The sequence below is a fragment of the Apis florea genome, unplaced genomic scaffold (genome assembly GCF_048593485.1).
Source record: "Apis florea isolate Af1SG1 unplaced genomic scaffold, ASM4859348v1 contig_3803_pilon, whole genome shotgun sequence".
In the NCBI taxonomy this organism is placed as follows: Eukaryota; Metazoa; Arthropoda; class Insecta; order Hymenoptera; family Apidae; genus Apis; species Apis florea.
The window spans coordinates 573,354-596,684 of NW_028256864.1; the positions used below are offsets into that span (position 1 = coordinate 573,354).

At 27.1% G+C, this 23,331-nt stretch overlaps 1 protein-coding gene and 1 long non-coding RNA gene across 11 annotated transcripts in view; both read right to left on the reverse strand.

The window, feature by feature from the left end:
• Positions 1-23,331, reverse strand: part of cmpy (crimpy) — a 260,138-nt gene that overhangs the window by 89,685 nt on the left and 147,122 nt on the right. The window lies entirely within an intron of this gene.
• Positions 9,516-23,331, reverse strand: part of LOC116415179 (uncharacterized) — a 66,260-nt gene continuing 52,444 nt past the window's right edge. Inside the window, exon 3 of the long non-coding RNA XR_015295020.1 lies at positions 9,516-10,008. This is a non-coding gene — a long non-coding RNA (uncharacterized LOC116415179). The remainder of the gene's footprint in view (positions 10,009-23,331) is intronic.

The following is a 23,331-nucleotide window of genomic DNA, read 5'->3' on the forward strand; positions in this document are numbered from 1 at the left end:
TCATATTATCCGTTGAATATTCGATTGTACATTCTGTACAATAGTAAGTTCGTATAAAGTTTTTTGTGGTAGTGAGTGTTTTATTTGTAATTAAATCAGATTATTTTGCCTGTAATAGCACATCACATTTTATGAGCTTAATGATATATATTTAGTTGTACGATCGTTTAATTTAGTTTTCGTTATGCAAATTTACTTGTTCATTGTTAATAAAAATTTTCTTATCGATAAATAATATTGTATATAAAGAAAATCAGTATTTCCATTGACAGAAAGTAACACAGGTTTTAAAAATCTGATCCTGTAATTCTTATTCAAGTGATAAGGATGAAATTTATGTTTGGCAAGAATTTTTAATACATTATTAATTTTCTAGAATTTTCGTTCAATTTGTCATGAACAACTAATCTGAGGATTAAAGTTCACTAATCACCGATTTCGTTTCTTTGACACACTTTCTTACGTTCATTGTGTCGCGTATTTAAGATCTCAGTATCTTTTAATTTTTCATGTATCCGTTAAAATATACAATGCGAGGGATGGATATGACCCGGATAACATTCAATGTATAGTGCTTCCGCTTTCACTGAATTTTTGTCGACTTTTTTCATATACAAGAAGCATATCTATTTGTTCGTTAAATAAAAATAATTTCATTTCGAAATTAATTTATCATCAAAATTTAATAACGTTGCTCCATCCAAACTATTTACTTGAATAATCTATTCCTATTAATGAAAGAAAGATTTATCGATCACTATATCTATTTCTTGTAATATTTTATTTCGTCGTAGAAATAAAAATGTATAAAAATGATAAAAAAATGTCCAAATGATTCAATTATATCAACGATAATTATAATTATATAGGTATTTAAATGTAATATTTGTTATTTAATTCTGTACTTGTTATTGAAATGATTTTGAAATAGAAGTCGTGGAATTCATTAATATTCTTATGTTTATTCCATTATCATGAATAAAAAAATACAGCAATCAATTTAAAAAAATGGAAATGATCTTAAAATATTTGAAAACCTTTCATAAACTGTTCCATAAAATTTTCAATATTTTTAAAAGTAACAAAATTATTCAAAAAATATTCAAGATTAGAATTATTGCTTCATTCTATATGTCAAAATCAAGGCGATAAAAGCTACTTTTCTTTTATTAATGCATAATTACCACATTTAGCAGAAAATGTAACATATTGCATTTATTAATTACTTAACAAAGAAACTTATTTATCAAAGTTAAAAAAACATTGAAAATGCATTCATTTTTGCTGATATTCTTCAATTTATCTTAAAAATTAAGATTCTTAGTAAAAAATCTATTTTTTCTTTTTAGAGAGAGCCATAATATTTCTAACTTATTTTCATAATATATGTTAAATTCCATATTTTTTCATGCATAACCTTATCATCTTATCTATAGATATTTTATACAAAAATTTAAAATAATTTAAATTATATATTAGATTTTTAAAAAAAAATATAAAACTATAAGATAGTTAGTATACCGTCCTTTCCTCTATATATTCAGAAATTGTAACGAGTTTAGAAATCTGTACGCTTTGTCGTTTTCTCGTCTGTGCTTGAATATGTATCAGTTTTAAGGTTACAGCAGACCGCCAAATTGAAAGTGCTCAGCATAAGTTGTTTTCTTTTATTATCTATAGAATAGAAATGATCATGATTATACGCAGTAAATTTAATAAATTAATTTAATTTAAATAAATTATAATAATATACTTTTGAAGATAAGGAATCCATATTTGATTTTGGATTTCTAGCATTAATAACTCGAATAGCATTGTGAATGGTCAAATAACATGTAATAGAAATCTCTAATCTTATATAACATGACTGATTATTTATTTTTATGCTACTGCTATTGTGTTACACTCAGATTCTCTTTTATCGATTCTGAATAGAATATCACGTTTGATTATTGATATACACAACATGATTAACTTTTTTCATAAGATTGCATCAATTTTTCTCATATGTTTAAACTTAATCATGGATATGATTTTTCAACAATATTCACAGACAAATACGCAAATAAAGATTATAATTATACGTATATATAGTTACAATTATGTATTATATCTTTGTATTTCTTTATATACACGTATAAAGAGATTTGTTGAATGAAATTAAACAAATATTTCTATTTCAGGAGAAAATCAGTGCGAGAGCGAGCACGCGAACACCTGATGGAGCTTCTTAAGTCGACACGAGAAGAGAATAGTCCTCATCGTCGTCATAATACACTCGGGGAAAAAGTGGCGAGAGTCGAGGGCGAGAAGGGTAATAATCGCTCAACAGGTTTTCTTTCGAATCGTGCATACGCTTTCCTTCTCTCGAGTTAACCAAGCACCGTCTCATCTTTGTTCCGTTTTCGCTTTTCTGCTTGAAATTGATCGTTGCAACGTGCCTTGAATAAATTGTAATCGTATTCGAACATGGACACGATCATTTTTTCGGTCCGATTATCGTGATTTTGCTCCGTAATATGTAACACCAATTTCAGATATCGTGCGATTAGTTTAGTCGATGCCGAGTTTGAAATTTTCGTTTGAAATGTTTTCAAGTCCGCGCATGCGAAGTAAAATCACTTGATTCCAGACAGTATATCTGTTTCTTTTTAATTCGTCCAAGTTCGGCTAAACTCGTCCGAACTCGTGTCTAATCGAGTCTAAACGTAACCGTCAAGTGAATTAACAAACGTGTGTACACTTTTTCTTTTGTATAAGTTTGTGAATCAAGTAAGATTTTCCCTCTTTCCTTTTCTTCTCTTTTAAGTAAATAAGATTTACGCGTTGCCAAGGTATGTTTTCAATCAACTCTTATTTCACGCAATATTTATTTTTGTTTACGACTTCGATATCGTCTCGAGTCGAAATGTCGAGGGAAACGATACGATTCTCACAACCTCGTACATATTCAAGTGAATAGAACGGCAACACTGTACAAAGAATTAATTACGACGATATTCGAAATAGTCGACATAGCGAATGCAACCGATCAATTGATGCCAAGCGACTAGTAGTTTGGGACGCTGACGGATTACGATAAATGCGATTAAGCGATGCAGTCGACACGGTTGCTCGATATATTGATTAATCAACCGAGATAAAATAAGCGTCCATTTCCGGGAATTTCCATTTGTGATCGACTAGAAAGACAATAAACTTATTTCGAAAAAATGGAATAATTGATCGAAGTAATTTAAAAAAGAGAATTCGATATTCGATTCGATAAAATTGTAAAAATGAAAAATGTAGTGATGTTCAAATGTTCGACTTTCGATTTATTTTCGCAATCCGGTGCGGCGTTAATTTATTTATAAAATAAATATACGTAGCTATCACGATATCTGTTATCGTCAGAACTTCCGTGTCATCTGCGTTGATTAACCTCATTACGACAGCTGGCCCTCATTCCTGTTCCCATTCCCAATATAAATACATACAAAGCATGTACAAAAAGTAATAGAACTGAAGTAATAGAAAGATCCAAAACGGAAACGGAATATATATAACACGTATGTCACATTTTCATTTTTGAGGAAAATATTATTTAAGAAATTTTATTTTTACAGAAAACTGTAACATATTGAATCATATTTAAATAATAAATTAAATATAGTGATAACTGTTATTAAATTTTAGCTATAAAAATTCATTTTACTAAAATAATGAAATAAAAAATTTAATAAAATACAAAAAATCCAAAATTGATATGCATAGGACAAATTCTTGTTTTTTTACTATTCTTTTATATAAATTAAAAATTTATGAAATTCATTATAATAAAAGTCATTTATTTTATTCAAGAATTTGTAAAAAATAATTGTAAAAAATCGTTCATAAAAATTCATAAAAATCATTCATTTTATTCAAAGTATATTCTTTTGGCATTATTGCATTGATGATCAACTAGTGCAAAGATAGACTTTTAGAGGTTTGTTGTATCCTTGTCACGACTGCTTATATGATTGAAATATTATCGTAGCAAGTTCCTTTCATTGCTTTTTTTTTTTATTATTCTTGAATACGAGAAATAATCATAGAGAGTCAAATAAAGTAAATAGCTATTACTAGATATTTGTTTTTTAGCTACCATCAACAATGCATTGTACTTTTCATCGTTATTCCATTATATTTTTGTGAGAGACGTTTTAAAAAACATTTTATTACTTCATTCAATTATATTATTACTTCATTCTTATGTTTATTCTTTCTGTTGCATTGTTTTCTGTTTATGAAAAATTTATATATGTGCATATACATAATTTAAAAAATGGTATAAATAATTAATAGATGGCGTGAGAATACATCGATATTTTTATCGATTGATATTTGAAGTTCAATACATCAAAATCATTGATATTTTCATTCTATTTAGCGAATCATTTTAAAATTTTTTAAAAAATACGTGATAAATATCAAACTACTTGCTTCGTATATTAAATTCTTGATAATGAATCAGAATATTTATTAACAGAAATTATAAATATTTCGAGATTGCGTTTATCTTTCATTGTAAAACACATAACTATTTTTCTTTTTACCAGAACTTAAATAAAATTCATTTGATATTTGACAAGTTTTTATATTCAAATTATATATTTTTTTTTATTCAGAAATACTTATTTTCCGTCACAATATCAATATCGTTAAAATGATTCTCTCGATGTATAACAACTAACAAAGGCTTAACTTTGATAAAAAAAAAAATCGATTATCTATGCTATGTCAACTTATATTATTAAATAGTATCCTATAAAAATATTGATTTATATGTAATAAAAATTTTATAAAAAATCTTATAAAAGCTTAATTAAAGTTTTAAGAAAATATATTATAATCATCCATATTTCATCATAGTCGAATAACATATATCGATGGTAATTAATCGATGACATTTAGTATCGATGTACCTATATTTTTTTTTTTTTTTACATTTTTGTCATCTCTAGTTTCCTTAGACATATAAAAAAAAATAAATCTCGTTATTTTTTAGATAAATCGTGTATATACGTATTAATCAATGACATAACGATCAAATGTCAATCAAACTTGCAATGATTTTCAATTGGAATTATATCACATTTCTTTGTTTTCATGATTTATTTATATTCGATGGTATGCGAACGAACTTTAACTTTATGTTTCTCTAACTTACGTAAAACGAGAAAGGCTATTATAGATTAAAATTGATGCGTGGGTAAGTCACGGTTGGTTAAACTATCACCTCGAAACAAGATCAAGATTTATCGAAACCCACGCGGCAAGCGAAAGTTGTTTCTTCGCGGTGGAGATTACTCGTCCAGGCAGACACGGTTGAATTCGCTGTTGTCGCATTTAGGTTACAGTGGATACGTTTTCATTTCATTCGAACTAGAATTGTGTAATATAGATATCGATAATAATAAAAGGTTATCAATAATATCATTGAGGTTGATAAAGAATGGGAATAATTGAAATTCCTATTTTTTCTCATTTAAAATTATTATTAGAGATAATGATATCTATAATGTTAATATTATTATCTATGAATTAATCATATTTCGTTTAGTTTTAAATATATTTGTTTAAAATATCGTTAAGATATAACACAAATGGAAATAGCTGAAGTAACGTATAATTTTTGAATAAAGCTTATTCGTTTGTATTAAACTTGTTATATATATTTTTATGAATCTTATTAATAATTTTAAAAAACATAATATTAATTATTTATTCAATATTTTAACGATATTATCAATATATCAAAAATTATCGATAGAATACGATAACCATAACAATAATCGTTAGTTACTAATTGGAACATCAAAAGAACGCGACAAACGATGGTAATCAATAAATTTTAATTCACGTTTTAATTCAAATTTCAAATTAATCCTTTTATCAGACTTATGTATTTCTATACAATGGAATAAAATGTATAATTTTATGTTTCTAAAATTATAGAGTTTCCATCTTATTGTACCGTAAAGTACATCATTATAATCGATATAATATTAATGGTAAATAATCGTAGAAAGGTTTCTTTCTAATTAATTTTCGAAAAAATCCAGTTTATAATATATACACTTTTTTCCTGAAAATAATCATTGAATACATAGTAAATAAAAATATTTTTAAAAGTATGGATCGTTTATTATTATATTATTTTAAAACTTATTATTTTCTATTTAAAAACAACTTCAATTACAATTATATTATAAGATTTGAATTGAATTTTTTCAATTTATGAAATTTAAGAAATTTTTTTAAAAATGAAATAGTTAAAAAAAATAAATTCCTAAAATTCAAAATAAAAAAAAAATGTATTTTCTATTCATAAAAAAATATATAATCATAATTTTACTTTCTATTCATAAAAAAATATTCAAATCATACTTCAATTTTTAAAATGAAAAAAAATTTTAAGAAATTTTTTTCAGATTTTTTTCAAAAATTGTTCGTCATACGAGAAAAAAAAAATTGAACATAAGATATACTATCTGGATTTATAAATTTTATCTACAACATGTAATCAATAATTTGAAGGATAATCAATTTTATAAACATTCAAATAATTATTTTAATGTTTAAAATAATTCTGAGAAAATATTTTCTCGTTCAATCTGATCGAATCGAGAAATTTTATTAAAATTATTTTTTTATTAATTGAAATTATTTTGAAATATTGAATTGATATTATTAAACGAAAGGAAAATTTGAAAGATAACAACAATTACTGTGATTGGCTTTAATTCAGTAGAATAATTTCTACAGATAGTCAGTGTATTTAGTTTTTATGTGTTTCTATGAAAGTTATTTTATTGAACTAAAACTAATCATAAGATTATCATTTTTTTATCTTGTAAATTCCACAATACGGAATCATATTCTTGAAATTGAAATATTTTCTAAATCGATTACATTAAAAATTATATAATTCTATTATAAGATTAACTTGACTTTGAAATCTACGCTATTATTCGATTTGTAAAAAAATTGTTTATACAATTTAATGTTTTCTTTCGAATCGAATAAGTTTTGTTAAAACATTTTTTTGATAACTTTAATTCTTCGTGATTTCGATATTCAGTTAAAGCGGAATAACGTGTATAACAATATAAATATAAATATATATCAATGATATTAAAAATACCAAGTTTACTCAAATATATCAATCAATGTACTCATTAAATAAAGATTTTCTAAAGAATTAGGAATCCAGAATATCTTGAGTGGAAAAGTATACTCCTTCAAATTAAGATAAAGTTTTTTAATTAAATTTTTTCTTTTTTACTTGAAGTTTTCAGATAAGAGAAGAGAATTAAATTAAAGTCAAATTTAAATCATGTAATGTATTAATTTTTGAAAAAATTCATTTGAAAAACTGAAATCGTTTTGATGAATTCATGCGAAAAATCACACTTTTTTGAAAGCAGAAATCGTTCTAACGAATTCGAATTCAAATCCCTATTCTGCAAAAATTTGTCAAGAAAGCAGACGGCAACTGATCCAAAACAAAAGAATTTAATAGACGACTGACCAAGCGAGGATCAAACGTTCTGATGCTCATCCAGATGCAAAAATAATATCGTCGCTCTTAATATAATATTACTTATTTAAGAATTTGATATAATGTTTATATATATAATTTCAAATAGTTATTATGTAAAATAAATTTTTTAATTTTTATTTATATAAAATAAAAGATCATTGAAATAAATATTTTTTTTAAAAACAAATATATAATATATAAAAAAAATAAATATTATTATTCAATTATTGTACCGAAATCAATTTATTTTATTTTTATTAAAGTACAAATTTAATGCAAATTTTTCAATTATCTTCGACAAATCTAAATTTTTATAAATATCTTTTGTAAATTTTTGTAAGTATCTACAGATAATAATGCAAGATTACCTATTTTTTCCGGCATCAGTGAGGATCTAAGATAATTTTTAATTAATTTTTTTAAATTTAGCAAAACGTCTTTTGATTAATTATAGATAAAGTTAAAAAAATTCTTAAAACTATATAAAAATTCAAAAATGAAGATATTAATTAATTATTTATAATATAATCTAAAATAATATCTAAATTACAATTAAATATTACACGTTATTTTGAGCCGTATAAAAACATTATTTATTCTTCTAAGTAGAATAATATTACAAAGTTCATGTATAAATTAATTGACTGTATTTGCAAAAGTTAATAATTACGACGAAAAGATGTATTTTCATATACATATATTGCATAATAAGCAGATCTGCTGTCCTTCATCATCCAAATCTCTATTTATCGAACCATTACTAGAAACAGCACTTATGAAGAATTTAATCCGTTTTGTGAACAAAAAAAAGAAAAAACACATGCAATGTAACCACTCGCATAAAAATCTATGGATCTTAATTGTTGCATGCTCAAAATCCAGTTTAAACGAAAAACGCATCGCAATCGTAGTTTTAATACAATACACGATTCTGCGTGACAAATCAGCGGTGCTGGCCTCAAGCGGCGGCAATGCTCCATCCTCGAACAGCTGTGACCACGAATCAAACGTCGACCACCGTCGATAATCTCTTTTTCTTCATTTCCGTTTATCCGTTTATTCCATCCTTTTTACAAATTGCTTCTCCCCTCTCGCTCCCTCGCACGCGCGAATCGACGATTAAATTGTTCGAGATATGTACACGAATACGATCTCGCGAAAGCAACTATTGCGAGAGCAGCGTTTGACAGAAATATCGAAAGATGTGATTTTTTTTTTTTTTTTCATGCATCGATAAAACTGCTCGCGAGAATATATGAGTCATTGATTTTCAAATAAAAAAGGCGAGTATCTTGTTCCGCTTTGCCTTCGTTTGCATCAAAAAGGAGAAAATAGATCGAACACGCCTATAGATGAACGATATGTTTCGTATATACATATATTTCCACGATTCACTTCTTGGGATTCGAACGCGATTAATTTATAAGCGCATCTCCCGCTCATTCATTTGATACAATTTTCTGAAGCAGTATTACATCGTGAGTTAGAAAATTAAAGGGGGTGGTCGCGAAGTATCGGACGTGAAATGTCGTATGCACAATTTGACACATTAATTGAAGTTTGCAACTCCTAAGGGATATCTACATTTAGCAATGCAACCCAAGGAGAAATCAATTTGGTTTATAATACATTCATGTAGTTACAAATTCTACTGATGGGATCACGGAATCTAATATAGCTTTTAAACATGTAAGTTCTGAATATGTACGAATTGAATAATAGATCGATAATCAAGGATTAGGATTAATAAGAGAATATTAATCGATATTAATGAAAAGATTAATTGAAATTAACAATTTTGTATAATTAACTTAAATCTATTCTTTATTTAAAAAAAAAAAATCAATGAAATATCATTTATCCGTAGATAATAATCTTTAATAATAAATTTGAATAACATAAAATAAAAAATTGTATATAGTTATTTTTATATCTATTATCGACGAGGATATCGTTCATTATTCTATTATAATCACGATCGTGTTTGGACGCAGGAAGAAGCCTCTCAAGAATTCTATAGATAAGTCGCAGGAATTTGTATTGCGTTTATTTAATCACCTGAGCATATTTAACTCGACGAAGAGAGGATGATTTTGCGTATTTCGTGATCGACAGACGATCGAGGAATCGAATTTTTCTCGCAAGGTGACATCGTATTTACGTTTCTCTTTGCCGCGCGCGCATCGATTTTGGATCGTAACATTTTAGCGAAAATGTCGACGAGAGCGGAGGCAAAGGTGCGGGCAGTGAAAACGATTGGTTCGGCGCCACGGGGCCAAAGTCGAGCGCAACGGCTCGAAAGAATGCAGGAAGGATCGTCTGATTCGCGAAGGTGAGGCTTTCGTTGGTATTTTTTCCAAGTCAGCTGTGCAAAGATTGACATCACCGCGTGCCAGAGCGATGATTCATCGGAAAGAAAGCACTCGAGTCGATAGTACCTGGAAATGAATTAAAGTAGCCGTTTATCGCCGATTAAGATAATCGAACGAGCAAGCACCGCGTCACGCGCTAAAGAAAGACCTCTCTGTTCATCTTTCCAAAGGCTTGCGACGATATCTCGACGAATCGCATACTCGCTTTCGAAGAATTTGAATGCGCGCAACTCCTGTAATTTTCCGCCGTTGGAGCCGACACAGAGATGAACCAACGCTTTCTTCCTTGTCAACTTGTGAATCATTGATATGTTACGTGGACTAGATTGAAAATCCTTATGATGCGAAGAAAAATTGCACAATAATTATTATTACTTTATATTGTATTCACAATATTACATGTAAAATGTATACAAAATCAAATGTTGTTGCATTTGTTAAAAAAAAAATGTTATTATACTTATATAGATATGGTGTTATTCAAATAGCTGAATATATGCATATTGAAGTTTAACGTTGATTCATAACGTTGATTCTGAAGAACACGTTCCAATATATAAAGTATGTAGTGTTCAAAACATATTTGATATTTTATGAAAAAATATTTTGACACGATTTCATACCAGACAGTGAAATGTTTTAAAATAAATTCTTTTTATATGTACGTAATCAATAAAAATAAAATAACTAATTCCAAATATATAACATTTATTCGTAAAATTTCACAAATATTGTTAAATATAATTTATAATTTATTTACATTAGAATTTAATTTAAGTACATATTTTATGATCCTAACAATTTTTTTTTTTTCGTTAGTTTTTCCTTTTTAAGAATATTTTAGAATTTAAAGTAATGTTTCAAAATTTTGAAACATATGTATTACGTTTTTATCATGTACATTATAATTCTATTTAATATTATTAATAAAAAATTTATAAATAATTATGTTTTTTAATCGAATATACAAAAAAAAATCATTTAAGCATATATCTCTACACTTCGGTTCAATTTCAGCGTAGATTTACACTTTTAAACGTGGATGCTTAAAAAAAATTTTTTTGGAATCATTTTTAATGGAATCTTATTTTTTTGATTTCAATGATATTTTATATATAATACAAAATACGATATGTTAATTAATATTTAATATTTAAATATTTATTGTTTCCTATAATTAATAAGAAACTTAAATTTTTAAATTTTTTGAAATCTGTGATAACTTAGAAACAAAATAATATTTTCGAATAAATATTTTTAGCGAAATAAAATTTTAAGCTATTTTTATTATGATCAAATTTGGTATTTCAATTATATAGAAGAATAAAAATTAAATCTAAATTAAATAATATTTATGCTGTTTTTCAAATAACGATACATTTATTTTACATTAATTGCAGTTATTTCTTGTTAATCCCATCAAATATTAATTTTATTTTTATTGAAATAACAAATAAATATAAATAAAAATCTGTATAGTAAAAATAATATCATTTATTCCATTGTTTTTCGAAAGAGTTTATCGCATATATTCTTACTTCTTTCTATATATTCAAAGATACTTTTTAAATATTTTTTAAGTAAATGATTTCATTTCATATTAATCTCTAGTCTATCCTATATACAATAAAAAATATTAATTTTATGTTCAACTTGTTGACAAATTAAATTAAATTAAATTAAAAGGTGTTCATTTAATATTTTCTTATTATTCTGAAATAAAATTGGATCCAGTGTGAATTTTAAACGCATGTGTGTGGATTAAGAAAATATCAGTTACTTTATTTGTAACAAATTCTTTAATAACATTATTAATTATTCACACTTATAAAATAAATGATCGATTGAATTATAACTTTTCGTTTCCTATAAATTACAAATTTTTCATTTTTGTTTCAAATTAAATATCAATTCTCGTTGTTGAATTTTACCAAAATAATTTTCCTCTTCTTATTAGATAAAAGTTCTTTATTTATATTAAAATTTTGATTTTAATCTTTAAAATTTTGATTCTGACCGATCGGCCATCATTCCATCGTGATAAAAAAAAAGCTTGGAGCGATCGATATTGCACGACTTTCCCCCCTATTTATTCGGATGTTGGAGATACGGTTCGATGGTTGTCAATTCATTTTTTCTTCTCGTTTTTTGAAAAAAAAAAAAAAAAAAAAAAACTACGCGTGTTGGATTTCCAACATCGTTACGCCATCAACAATATTATGGAAATATAGATAGATATACGCGACTTCGGTGCGACAAAAAGCGCAATGTTGCTCATTGCTCAGATATCGAAATTCGTATCGATATTATTCTTTGTTCTTTGTTTTCACGCGATAATTCATTTGACCAGTGATACGTCTAGCGACTTTTTTATCTTACGCTATTTCGAAATAAAAGACAAAGTGATAGAACGTACAGTTGCATGCAAAAATTTTCGGTTAGTTAGTTACATTTTTTTTCTTCTTTCTTTATATTATTCTTTATGATTTCACTAATTATTAGAAGAAAAAAGTAAAATAAATAAAAAGAAATAAACGCTGTTTATTATATTATTATTTATTTACAAAATTATTAAATTAGTATATGTAAAAATTCTAACCACGTTTTATAAAAAGAATCTTATAATATTTTAATTAATCTGTTCCTTGTTGCAAATTGTTATTAATATTTTTATGTTTTATAACAACATAGCATAGTAGCATCGTAAAGAATCGATTAATCTCGAAATAAGAACTTCATTTCATTCTTCTTTTAAAAATTTCGAATAATGCTCATTTGAATTAATATCTATTTGGATTGAGCGAACCAGATGAAAACTTATATTTTTTATGTGCATTACGAAACATTATGCGAAAAAAGAGCCCGTAACAAAATGATTATTACAATATTAAATGCTTCTTTAAATATACCAATTGATAAAAAAGTAATCAACCCGTTTAAAATTCGTTCAGATATCAACATTCGCCCAACATTTTCTTGCTTTGGATAAACAAAGATTGGAAAAAATATCGCTTTTTCAAACGAATCGAAATTAATTACAAGATTCAATTAAATTAGATTAATTTACTTTTGCACACAAACTAATTTATTAATTTTATAAACAAGTATGGATCTTTCGCCTAATATTTTTTCAAACATCACTTTTCAAACATAAAACGGAAGAGAATTCCGATTAAAACTTTTGCACGCGACTGTATGCGTAAAAGGAGCGTGTAAACCAGCAAGATCGAGAATTGTATTCCAAAAAGGAAGCAAGATCGATTTTTGTCGAACAAATAATACGATCGAATAAAAGCGAATCGCGCAATTCCGTGATTATAGGGGAACGCACGACTTTATAAGAGAAAGAATAAAATCGAATGAGAAAGTCACCGCAATTGATTCGTCCTTTCTCCGTTCCTGGAGATTCATTAAACAAATCCACCCGTGTTTCGCGAATGCGGTTCGCGAAATATTCGACGATCGATCGATAATTCGTGGAATTTTCACTCGATTATCGAGCCATTTGCCGAGAGATATATATATATAGATAGGAATGGAACACAGAGGTGGTTGGTTATATACGTTCCATTCCAATCTGGATGGGAATCACGATTTCGCAAAGTATCATTAATGAACATAGGCGGTGTTGGATTCCATGACGCAGAGGCGAAAATACGCGACTTGAATTCGTCCATTGATTCGCGCGCGCGCCGCTCACCGACACGCATCGCGCGTAATACACGCGTATACACGCCACTTAAGCGGCGGCGTTCATTCATCGGGCTCGGTCACGCGCCTCTTCATCCTTGTCCTTCCTTCACTGCCACCGGCATGCTAACGTTTCCTCCTCTTCCATATCGATCGGGCATCTCTTATTTCTTATTCTTATTGTGCCAACGAACGACTCGTTACAACGAGTTCAGAGTTACAAATTAAGGGAAATTAAGTTACATGTGTACACGTGAGATGAGTCATTTAACTGTTGCCGTTCAACCGGCATAATACGATCAATTGTAAATATTTTGTAATTATTTGTAAATGTAATGATAATTATTGATTTTATTCGTTGTTAATTAAAATGTTGTTATTTTGCAACGATTTTTCTTGGAAACAGTTTAGATTAGATTAGTTTTAATCAGGTTTATTGCTACGATTGCTACGATTACTATAATGGCCTCCGTGGCGGCCAGATTAAGAAAACTAATACAAAATACAAATAGAAACAGGTTAGATTAGCTAGTTAAATGAATTTTTATTTGACTTTGATTTGAAGTGAGATTAAAAAATTAGAAATTGGAATAAATTAATTGACGTTGAAATAAGATTTTAATCTCTGGTTTCGTGGTTTCAATTGTATATGGATTTGGATTAATAACTTTTTAATAATATGTATAATGATCTAGATAATATATTAAAAAATGTTTTGTAATTGTTTCGTATTTAACGATTAGTTTTTTTGATAAAATAAGAGTGTAATTTAATAATAATTCAATATGTAATATTTCACCTTGCGATTTCGAAGATATGTTCAATATTAATTAAAAAAGTATAAAATCAGAAATTAATAATGACTGATGATCTTTAATTAATTTTTAATTTAAATAATATTCAAAATGTTCTTCATTAAGACCAATATAAATGCACAGCTAATGCAATTGATATATTGTGTGCAAATATTTCCGAAGTTACGTAAGAAACATGAATACATTAAGGTAAGATTAATTAAAGAAGAATTATCAATAAAGTTTATATAAAATGAGTGTCATAACGTAAGATCAAATAATTCGTAAATTATTATTATTATTTTTATGAAAAAATATTTCACATAAGAATAGAAAAGAAAACATATACAAAAAGATCAAATTCGTTTTTTTTAAATAGAATCATTTTTTAATAGTTTTCTAATTGGCACAGAATATTATTCCATAATAAAAACTACTAAGCCAGTTAAAATGGTTTTACAAAAAAAAACGTAAACAAGAAAATATCTTTCTCTTTTATATGATAAATTTTACAAAATTGAAATTTTACAATTTATTAAGATATCTCTTAAAATAATTTTTTACTTTTATATATAAGCCTTAATGGCCTTGTAAGGAATAACAATCTGCATTAATTTATTAAAAAAAAATCTATATCATATTATAATTATTTTTTCATTAGATATAACATTTTATATGAAACATAAAATAAATTTATAATTTATTATTTGAAATGAGATCATGCTACGAGATTCATATCATTCTGAATAAGAAAAGTAACTCCATGATTTCTTTCCTGTCTTCTCTTTCCGTGTATTGAAAATTTGAAGCAACGAAAAATAGAATCGTAATTACGATTCAGTTTGCACATTTCACAGATAAATGAGATACAAAATGTTCAAACACGTGCATGCATCCAAGCCCTTTTTATCCACGAAGAGATTGCGAAACCACGGCCAATCGAGAAAGAGATGTCAGCAAAAAAATATGCATCCACGATAACAGCAATATGATTTTCATAAATTTGTTCGTGTCAGTTTCTACGAGCATTTTTTAATCTATAGCTCGATATTCAATCAACAATCTGTATTTCGATTCAAATGCAAATTATCTCAGATGTTTTCGAGCGTGCCCTCGATTCGATTAAATTATATGTGCGGATATAAAATCGTGAATTTATATTTCGTTCGTAAGAATTGCGTTTTAAAACGCGTGGTGGTATATTTCAATTTCGTATCTATTTTTAAATTCTTTCTTCTTCTTTTTTTTTTTTCTTTTACTTTAATTAATTACTCTTGCCATTTATAGCAAAAGTAAAATCTTCGTACACTAATGGGATTTTTCCGTCTATTGAATAAATTAAATCAAATTATACATTAAAATCTTATTTCGTCACGAACGTTCATTCACTTTTAGTCTGATCAATGATAGAAAGTCACGCGACAAAAGATCTATTTTATCGAAATAATAATTTTTGTAAATTTTAAAAATATCCTTCCAATTATTTTAAAAGTTTTATTTTATCATATTTAAAAGTAGAAATCGCTCGAAATATATTTCATATTTTTATCCTTTCTTTCGAAAAAATTTTGACACGCTTCATTTTGTGAAACACTTAGGTTATTCATATTCATTAATCCTTCTTCCATGAAAATCCTTTTAATATAAAAAGGAAGATTTACGCGTTCATAAATACACGAATATATTTTTTAATGAACCTATAATCGATGTATCTGTCGAGATTAAAAACGCTGAACGAGGGGGGGAAATGGCCAGAGAAGCATGACCAATTATTCGAAAAACAGTTAGGATGCATTCTGAATTTTCATATTGATAGAACGTGCTCTAATCATCTTTTTTTAATCGTGGCGTGATATGAAACAAATATTGAACTTATACAGGCTGAGTCATTTAACTCTGCTATCTGAATTTATCGAATAAGAAAATGTTTCGAACAACAAAGTTTTTTAATATTAAAAGGAACATAAATACAATGATTAATTTTTTATATATTTTTTACCTAAGAGATTAATTATAATAAAAAAAAACTCAAATTTCTTTATCATTTAACTGTACAATTCGAAAGAATGTTGAATGGCGAGTAAGAATAAAAGGAGTTAAAAAGTAAAATTAAAAAAAACAATTCTTTAATAGATTTTCAATTTAAATAATTCAAAAATGCTAATTACCATGATTAATATGTATAACGATCAGCCAATGAGATTGACATATACGCAAGAATTACATATTATAATATATTATAATATAATATTCCCTGCAATGGGATTCTTCGTGTCTTCGAGTATCGTAGGTCGCTCACAAATTTCATTTTTTAAATGTTCCAGCAGAAATTGGTGGTTGGAGACCGAATCGGTTGATAAAATTTTATTTTTTGTGTTCATTTTTCATCAAACACTATCTTGATAATTATTAGATTTTAATACATATTTTAATATGTGTTTTACTAAACATTTAGAATTCTTTCGAATCACATAGTCAAATGTTACACATTAAAATTATCAAATATTAAAAGAAATTTGTTCGAAACATTTTTTCATAAAACAAATTGGTTTACGATTAAAATTCAGACAGAATTAAACGACTACTCGTTTTGTACAATATATATAATTGCAAAGAAAAGCACTGATATCGATTTGATAATTGCAGGAGAGATATTGACAAATTAATTAACGCTGTGTTAGAGTTTCGTAACATAAATTTTTTCAATAATATATCTTATAAAGAGACATTTTACATAGAACAAGTATTTTATAGAAGAGGAATATAAGATGCGATACGATTTGTTTCGATTTACCTTTAATTATTATTTAATTATTATTTATTTCCATTATTCACATTAATTAATTCCCAACATTTTTCTTACAATTAGATATATTTTAAAAAGGAACAAAAAAGTTTCGTTATTTTTTGAAAGCAGTATGATGATCGGATCAAATTTTTTAAATTTACAATCGATTATCAGTGAAATGACAACGTCGTCGCTTTTTTTAAATTGATGTATATTTTTCTCTTATATTTAATGATAGCGATTATCGAAACAAATTTGATAACCTATTATACAATAGGTGCAACAGTCTATTCCGATTTAATTATGCAGCGTCTTTTCTAATGCAGTATCTCTCCCATGATTACTTTAAATGAAGTTTCAGCCAACAGTTGTCGACTGGCAATTAAACAACTCAAACTGAATTTAAAATGTTTGTATGCAGAGAATCTAATCTAACTGAACTAACCTCTTTAGGAATGAGGAGAGGAAATTTTATATTTTTAATTATTTTATTATCGATATAAAGAAAAAAGTAAACACTTTTGTAACGAAGTAACAAGAAAAGGAAAATCTATATAAAAGTTATACCACTTTACTTAAGGTTTATAATTTTTTTAATTTATTAGAAAACAAATTGTGTAATTAAATACTTTCATAATGAATAGGTATAAAATAATAAGTAAAAAATTCAAACTTAACATTTAAATTAATAACAATATATAATTTTCTTTTAGTTTGATTTCACGTTATAGAATTAAAACATTATGCAATACGTTGTCCTTGATCTAAATAATAGCATAGATTTCGTATTTTCATTTGTTACGATTTATGCGCAAGCTGTGCAAAAAATTTAAAAATTATAAATTTATATATTATTTATAATTAAAACAAAAATAATTGGCAACGATTTTCAATGTAAATAATGTAAGTGAATAACTTCGATATTCGAAATTTTTATTTTGCCGTATTATAATTTTGTTCGTAACGAAAAAAAAAGTAATATTATCAGATATAATATTGAAAAATTGTGTTTAAATAATATAGATTCTATTTATATAATAATTTATAATATTTGTTAAATAATACGTTTAATTTTAACGTAACTCTAATATTTCGATATTTAGAAATGTTAATAAATATCTTTATATGACTTATTGATTATCAAGAGACTGTGATATATTTTTAAAAATAATTCAAAATAAGATATTAGAATATATACGAAAACACAATAAATTTACAATTATATATTTTATGAAAGAATAATTTCATAATTTCATCGAACGAACGCTTCAATGTAATAAAAAACAATTGCTAAATAACGATTTTTCAATTAATTATAAAAATACATACACGATACTCAATTTCACTCTGGTACACAGTTTCATATAGTTTTGTTTCTTGAATTCTCCTAAATGAAATCTTGTTTTACTGAATGAAACAAAGTTCTTTAAAAAAAGTAGACACAATGATATTGTTAAAATTAAAACAAAACTTTTTGAGAAAAGTTAAAATAAGAATTTTTATATAAGCGACACGCAATTCAACGTGTATATAGAATATTCCACGAACCTAGAATAAATTACATAATCTTTCGAATTTAGAAATAGTTAGAAATAGAAAAAAATGTAAATTAAAATTAAACGGTATTCATAATCTAGATATAAATTTGCATAAATTTTATGCATTGATGAATCTGGAAAATAACGCTTCATTAAATAGCGTTTAATTTTGATTTACATTTTCTCCCCCCCGTCTTTAACCGTTATATCCAGAGGATATAAACTTGTTTCGATTGGTGGTATACATGCACAGCATTATGATGCCTATGATATCGCTTACGACGCCTAGATACATCTTGCAAGCAGATTAGATTATAAGCAACTACATTCTGCATGTATTTCAGATCACTTCCATTAATTATTTATCTTGTCATCTATCAAACTTCGCATGTACGAAAACAGAAATAAAAAAAAAAAAAAAAAAAAAAATTTGATTTCACCGAAATTTACTTTCGCTGCTATTAAAGAAAAGGAGAGAGAAATTCTTCTAACATTTTTAACATCAAAAAAAAATAAAAAATACAAAAATCAGAGAGAAAATTTTTACAATACATCGATAAAAAAAGAATCGAGACTGATTACAATGTCTAGATTGTTTCTTCTTTCGCATTTGAAAGTTTTTTTTTTACTGAAAAAACAAAAATTTATCGTATAAATACATCTGGTACTTCTTATACGAAATCTCATTTTCAAGATTTAAAGCTTGGGTAATTGAGATAAGAATTGGATTGCGGATTGTTCTATAAATCATGAACGTCTGCTTCGAAGAGACTGTGACACTGGCTGGTAAGTGTGTACGGGGACACGATCGATTGGCGTGGAATACGCGACCCATCTGGCGAGCCCAATGTCGCTTAAATCTCGATCTACACTTATATAGTATAATCATTATCGAGCCGGTCGTTAAAACGCGATTCAATGACACGATCGCACTTCTCGAGTTTTCTTCTCGTCGCGAATTTGTCGCGTTGCGTCACCTCGGTCAGTTTTTATCCTTCCTCGTCAAAATCTTCACGACACGAGGAGAACTCTTTCGCGCTTAACTTCGAAGTTCCACGACGAGCATTGACTTAATTCGTGATTTCGTTGCAAACGAGAAAGTGGTTTCCGCATGGAGCGTAATTTCGAAAAATGGTGGGAATGGTTCATCGCTGGCCGAAGATCGATCGATCGGTACTATTATCCTTGGGAGGAGAAGGAAAAAGAAGAGGAGAGTCGAATTTCGCAAATTTTTCATCGACGAAACTATCGTCGGAAGAATGTCGAGAGGAAAACGGAAAGTCAGATTCTGGGATAGAATTTTTTTACCAACTGGGAGGATAAACTGGCGACATCTTTCGTGATGCTGCGACTGATGCAACGGATCGTTATAGCTCTAGAAACTTTTGTTGAAAATACTTTTTTTTATCAGGAATGGACGTCCACTATGGATTAACTCTATGACTCGTCAAGTTCTTCGATTTCGAAAATCCTAAAATATTCATAATCCTCTTTTCTCCTCACATCTGCTTTCTCGATTAGAATTCTTGTGTCTCATTGGTGTCGATCCGTTCGAATTTTTCGGGAGCCATTGATAATATTGAAAAATATTTTAGACAAAAATTGGCATGTCGATATTAAAGATTTTTAAAATTAAAATCAAAATTAAAAAGAATATATTGTTTGATGACATTTTCTGTTAAATTTTCTTTAAATAAACTCATTTTTTAAATACATAAGTCTTTATTCATTCTTTATAAAAAGCTAAGTTAAAAATTAAAAACCATTAATTTAAGAGATACTTCAATTAAAATGTAAAACTTCTGTACAAAAAAGGAAGCTTCTAAATAGATGAGTGCCACTTCGTACATTCCTTTTTTATATATTAAATTTTGCAACATTAAAGTTAAAATAACTCTTAAACTAATGGTTCTTTGTGACAAATGATTTCGCAATTTTTTACGAGAAATGCACATATTTAAAAAGTTATTTAAAAAATAAAATCGATCCTCATCTTCCACGAGTCGATTTGAGAAAAATATATCTTCTCACATCGAATAACGTAATTCAATTTACAAAATATTAAATAATTACATCGACATTATCCTAAAACTCATTAAACTTATTAAATTTCCAAGTTCTTCATTAAAAGTTTTCCTTTATTTTACAATTAATATGCATTCGTATGTGAGAAGTAAATTAATTTCGCCGCACATTTATTTGATTTTCTTTGCAAATCGTTATACTAAAAATATACTACATACACTTAATTTCTAATTTCACGTTTTATTCCTAATTTTTTTAATTCTCCTCTTTTCTTTCTTTTATTACTACATTCATATATTTTTCATGTATTCAATTTACCAAAGTACTTGTTAACTAAGATTATTATTATTATTATTATTATTATTATTAAAATGGTTCATGGTTTAAGCAAAATTTCTCGTTTATATCATTTACTTTTCTAATACTTGATGGATAGCAATTTGCAAAAGACGTTATTTTTAATCGCCGATTATTTTAAAACTTATTGAAACATGCGAAAGCATGAATAAAAGATATCGAATCGTGTTTATATTAAAATTGAAGTTATAATACTTTCTAAAATTATTAATTGCTATAATAGTTCTTGCTATAGTAGTTCTTTACAGAGAACAACGATTGGTGTATTACAAATACATAATTTCATTAAAAAAAAAAAAAAAAAAAAAACAAATTTGATGTTCACATATTCTTTAAACGCCCAGTTGCAACAAAATTAATACTATCAAATTATATATCTTTTTCCACATCATATTGTATGACATATTTTTTTATGTAATGAATAATTTACGAGTTATTTGAAATGATCATGTTCAAGATTCATCTTACATACTTTCGATGTAAAATTAATTTCCATAGATTCGAAATTTGAAACGAAGGAATAACATATCGAATATTTATAAGAAAAGTTTATATTACATATAAATAATTAATATATTATTAAATATTAGTTTATTTGAACATACTGAATAATTGTTCTCTAAATTTTTTTGTTATTTGAAATTTGTTTATTTAATAATTTTTTATTTTAATTTTTGTTCCATCAAATACTTTTCCAAAAAAAAAAAAAAATCTCAAACAGTTTCTAATTCTATCATATCAACATCGTGAATTGAATCTGAAATATTTTAATTTCCATATAGTACTTCACTTCCTATATATTATTAAAGAATATTATTAAATACATAAAAACGAAAACAGATTGAATGAATTGCATCCAACTTTTTCAAAAGAAAATACAGTTCTTTAAAAGCAAACACATTCCTGTGCTCTCGATTTATTAATATTAATTAATTCAATTCGATATCTTATGTCAAATTACTTGTTATTTTTTAGTCGAGTATAAAAATTAATTCACTCGAAATACAAATAATAAAACTACTTTCCATGATTATTAACAATCTCATTTCAAGTAAAATAATGCTCAACCTTTCGATATCGAACAATCGCAGATAAAATAATGATAAAGTGATACTAAAACCTATATCGATTCAACGTTTTTTTACTCCTTTCGATTAATAAGCTAATTAAAACTTTCTTATATACTTCCTATTCTTACCGAATAAGAAAAGATTTCCGAATAGAACAGATTATTTAACCATTATAAAAACGCAAATTACCTTTCACGTACTTCTTCGAATAAAATTCTTCGGTAAATCTTGGCTTATAAAATGTTGGGCCACGTGGATCGTCTCTAAAAGATTTAAAAAAAAAAAAAAAGGTATTTCGACAAGCATAAACGCGGCTCTATTTTGCGCTAATACCTTCGCATCATTCGGTCGACACGACGGGGAACGAGTAAATAGAATAGGAAGTATCTCGAGCGTAGGACGGAATCGATTACCGGTAAAAGTCTATCCCGTGTCGCAACCCAGCCTAGAGAGAGTGTCGCGATGCTTTCGAGTTCTTGGGAGAGAGAAGGAACTCGAGGTAAATCGGAAAGGAAAAGAAGAAAAAAAAAAAAAATAGCAGCGTCCAGGTGAAAAGGCCAAGAGTGGGTTCTCCGCTCGGTCTAACTCGGCGAAGAAGTTTGCTCTCGGTGGTTTTCGATGGAGGGATAAAACTTTTCGTGGCATCGGTTTCAAAGCGGGCAACGAGACGCGATGGGGGACAGGCTCGTTAAAGCGAGATCAGCTATATACCCGTTTTTACCTCTTCTTCGATCCGTACAGAGTGTTCGAAAGTGAGTTGGGTAGAAAATTCAAGGAACGGTTCTAGAGGCTGAAAGAAAACGCGAAATTTCCGTGAAAGTTTATTTTCCGAGTCGTAAGGAAATTTAATTTTTCCGCTAAATGAAAACGGTTCTTATCTTAAATTTCGTTTCACTCTAGCGCGCGAGAAATTAAATTAAATTACTTTTAATTTAATAAATAGACCCACACACAGTTTCATGCGAATACATTGTATTTCATATTGCATGTATTTTACACGATCGATATAAATGTTATTAATAAAAATGTTATATTGTATTTTATTATTAAATAGCATATCATGTATTTTTTCAAACAAAAAAGAATTAGGAGTGCTAATTCGAGTGATGCTGAAATACTGCTGATAA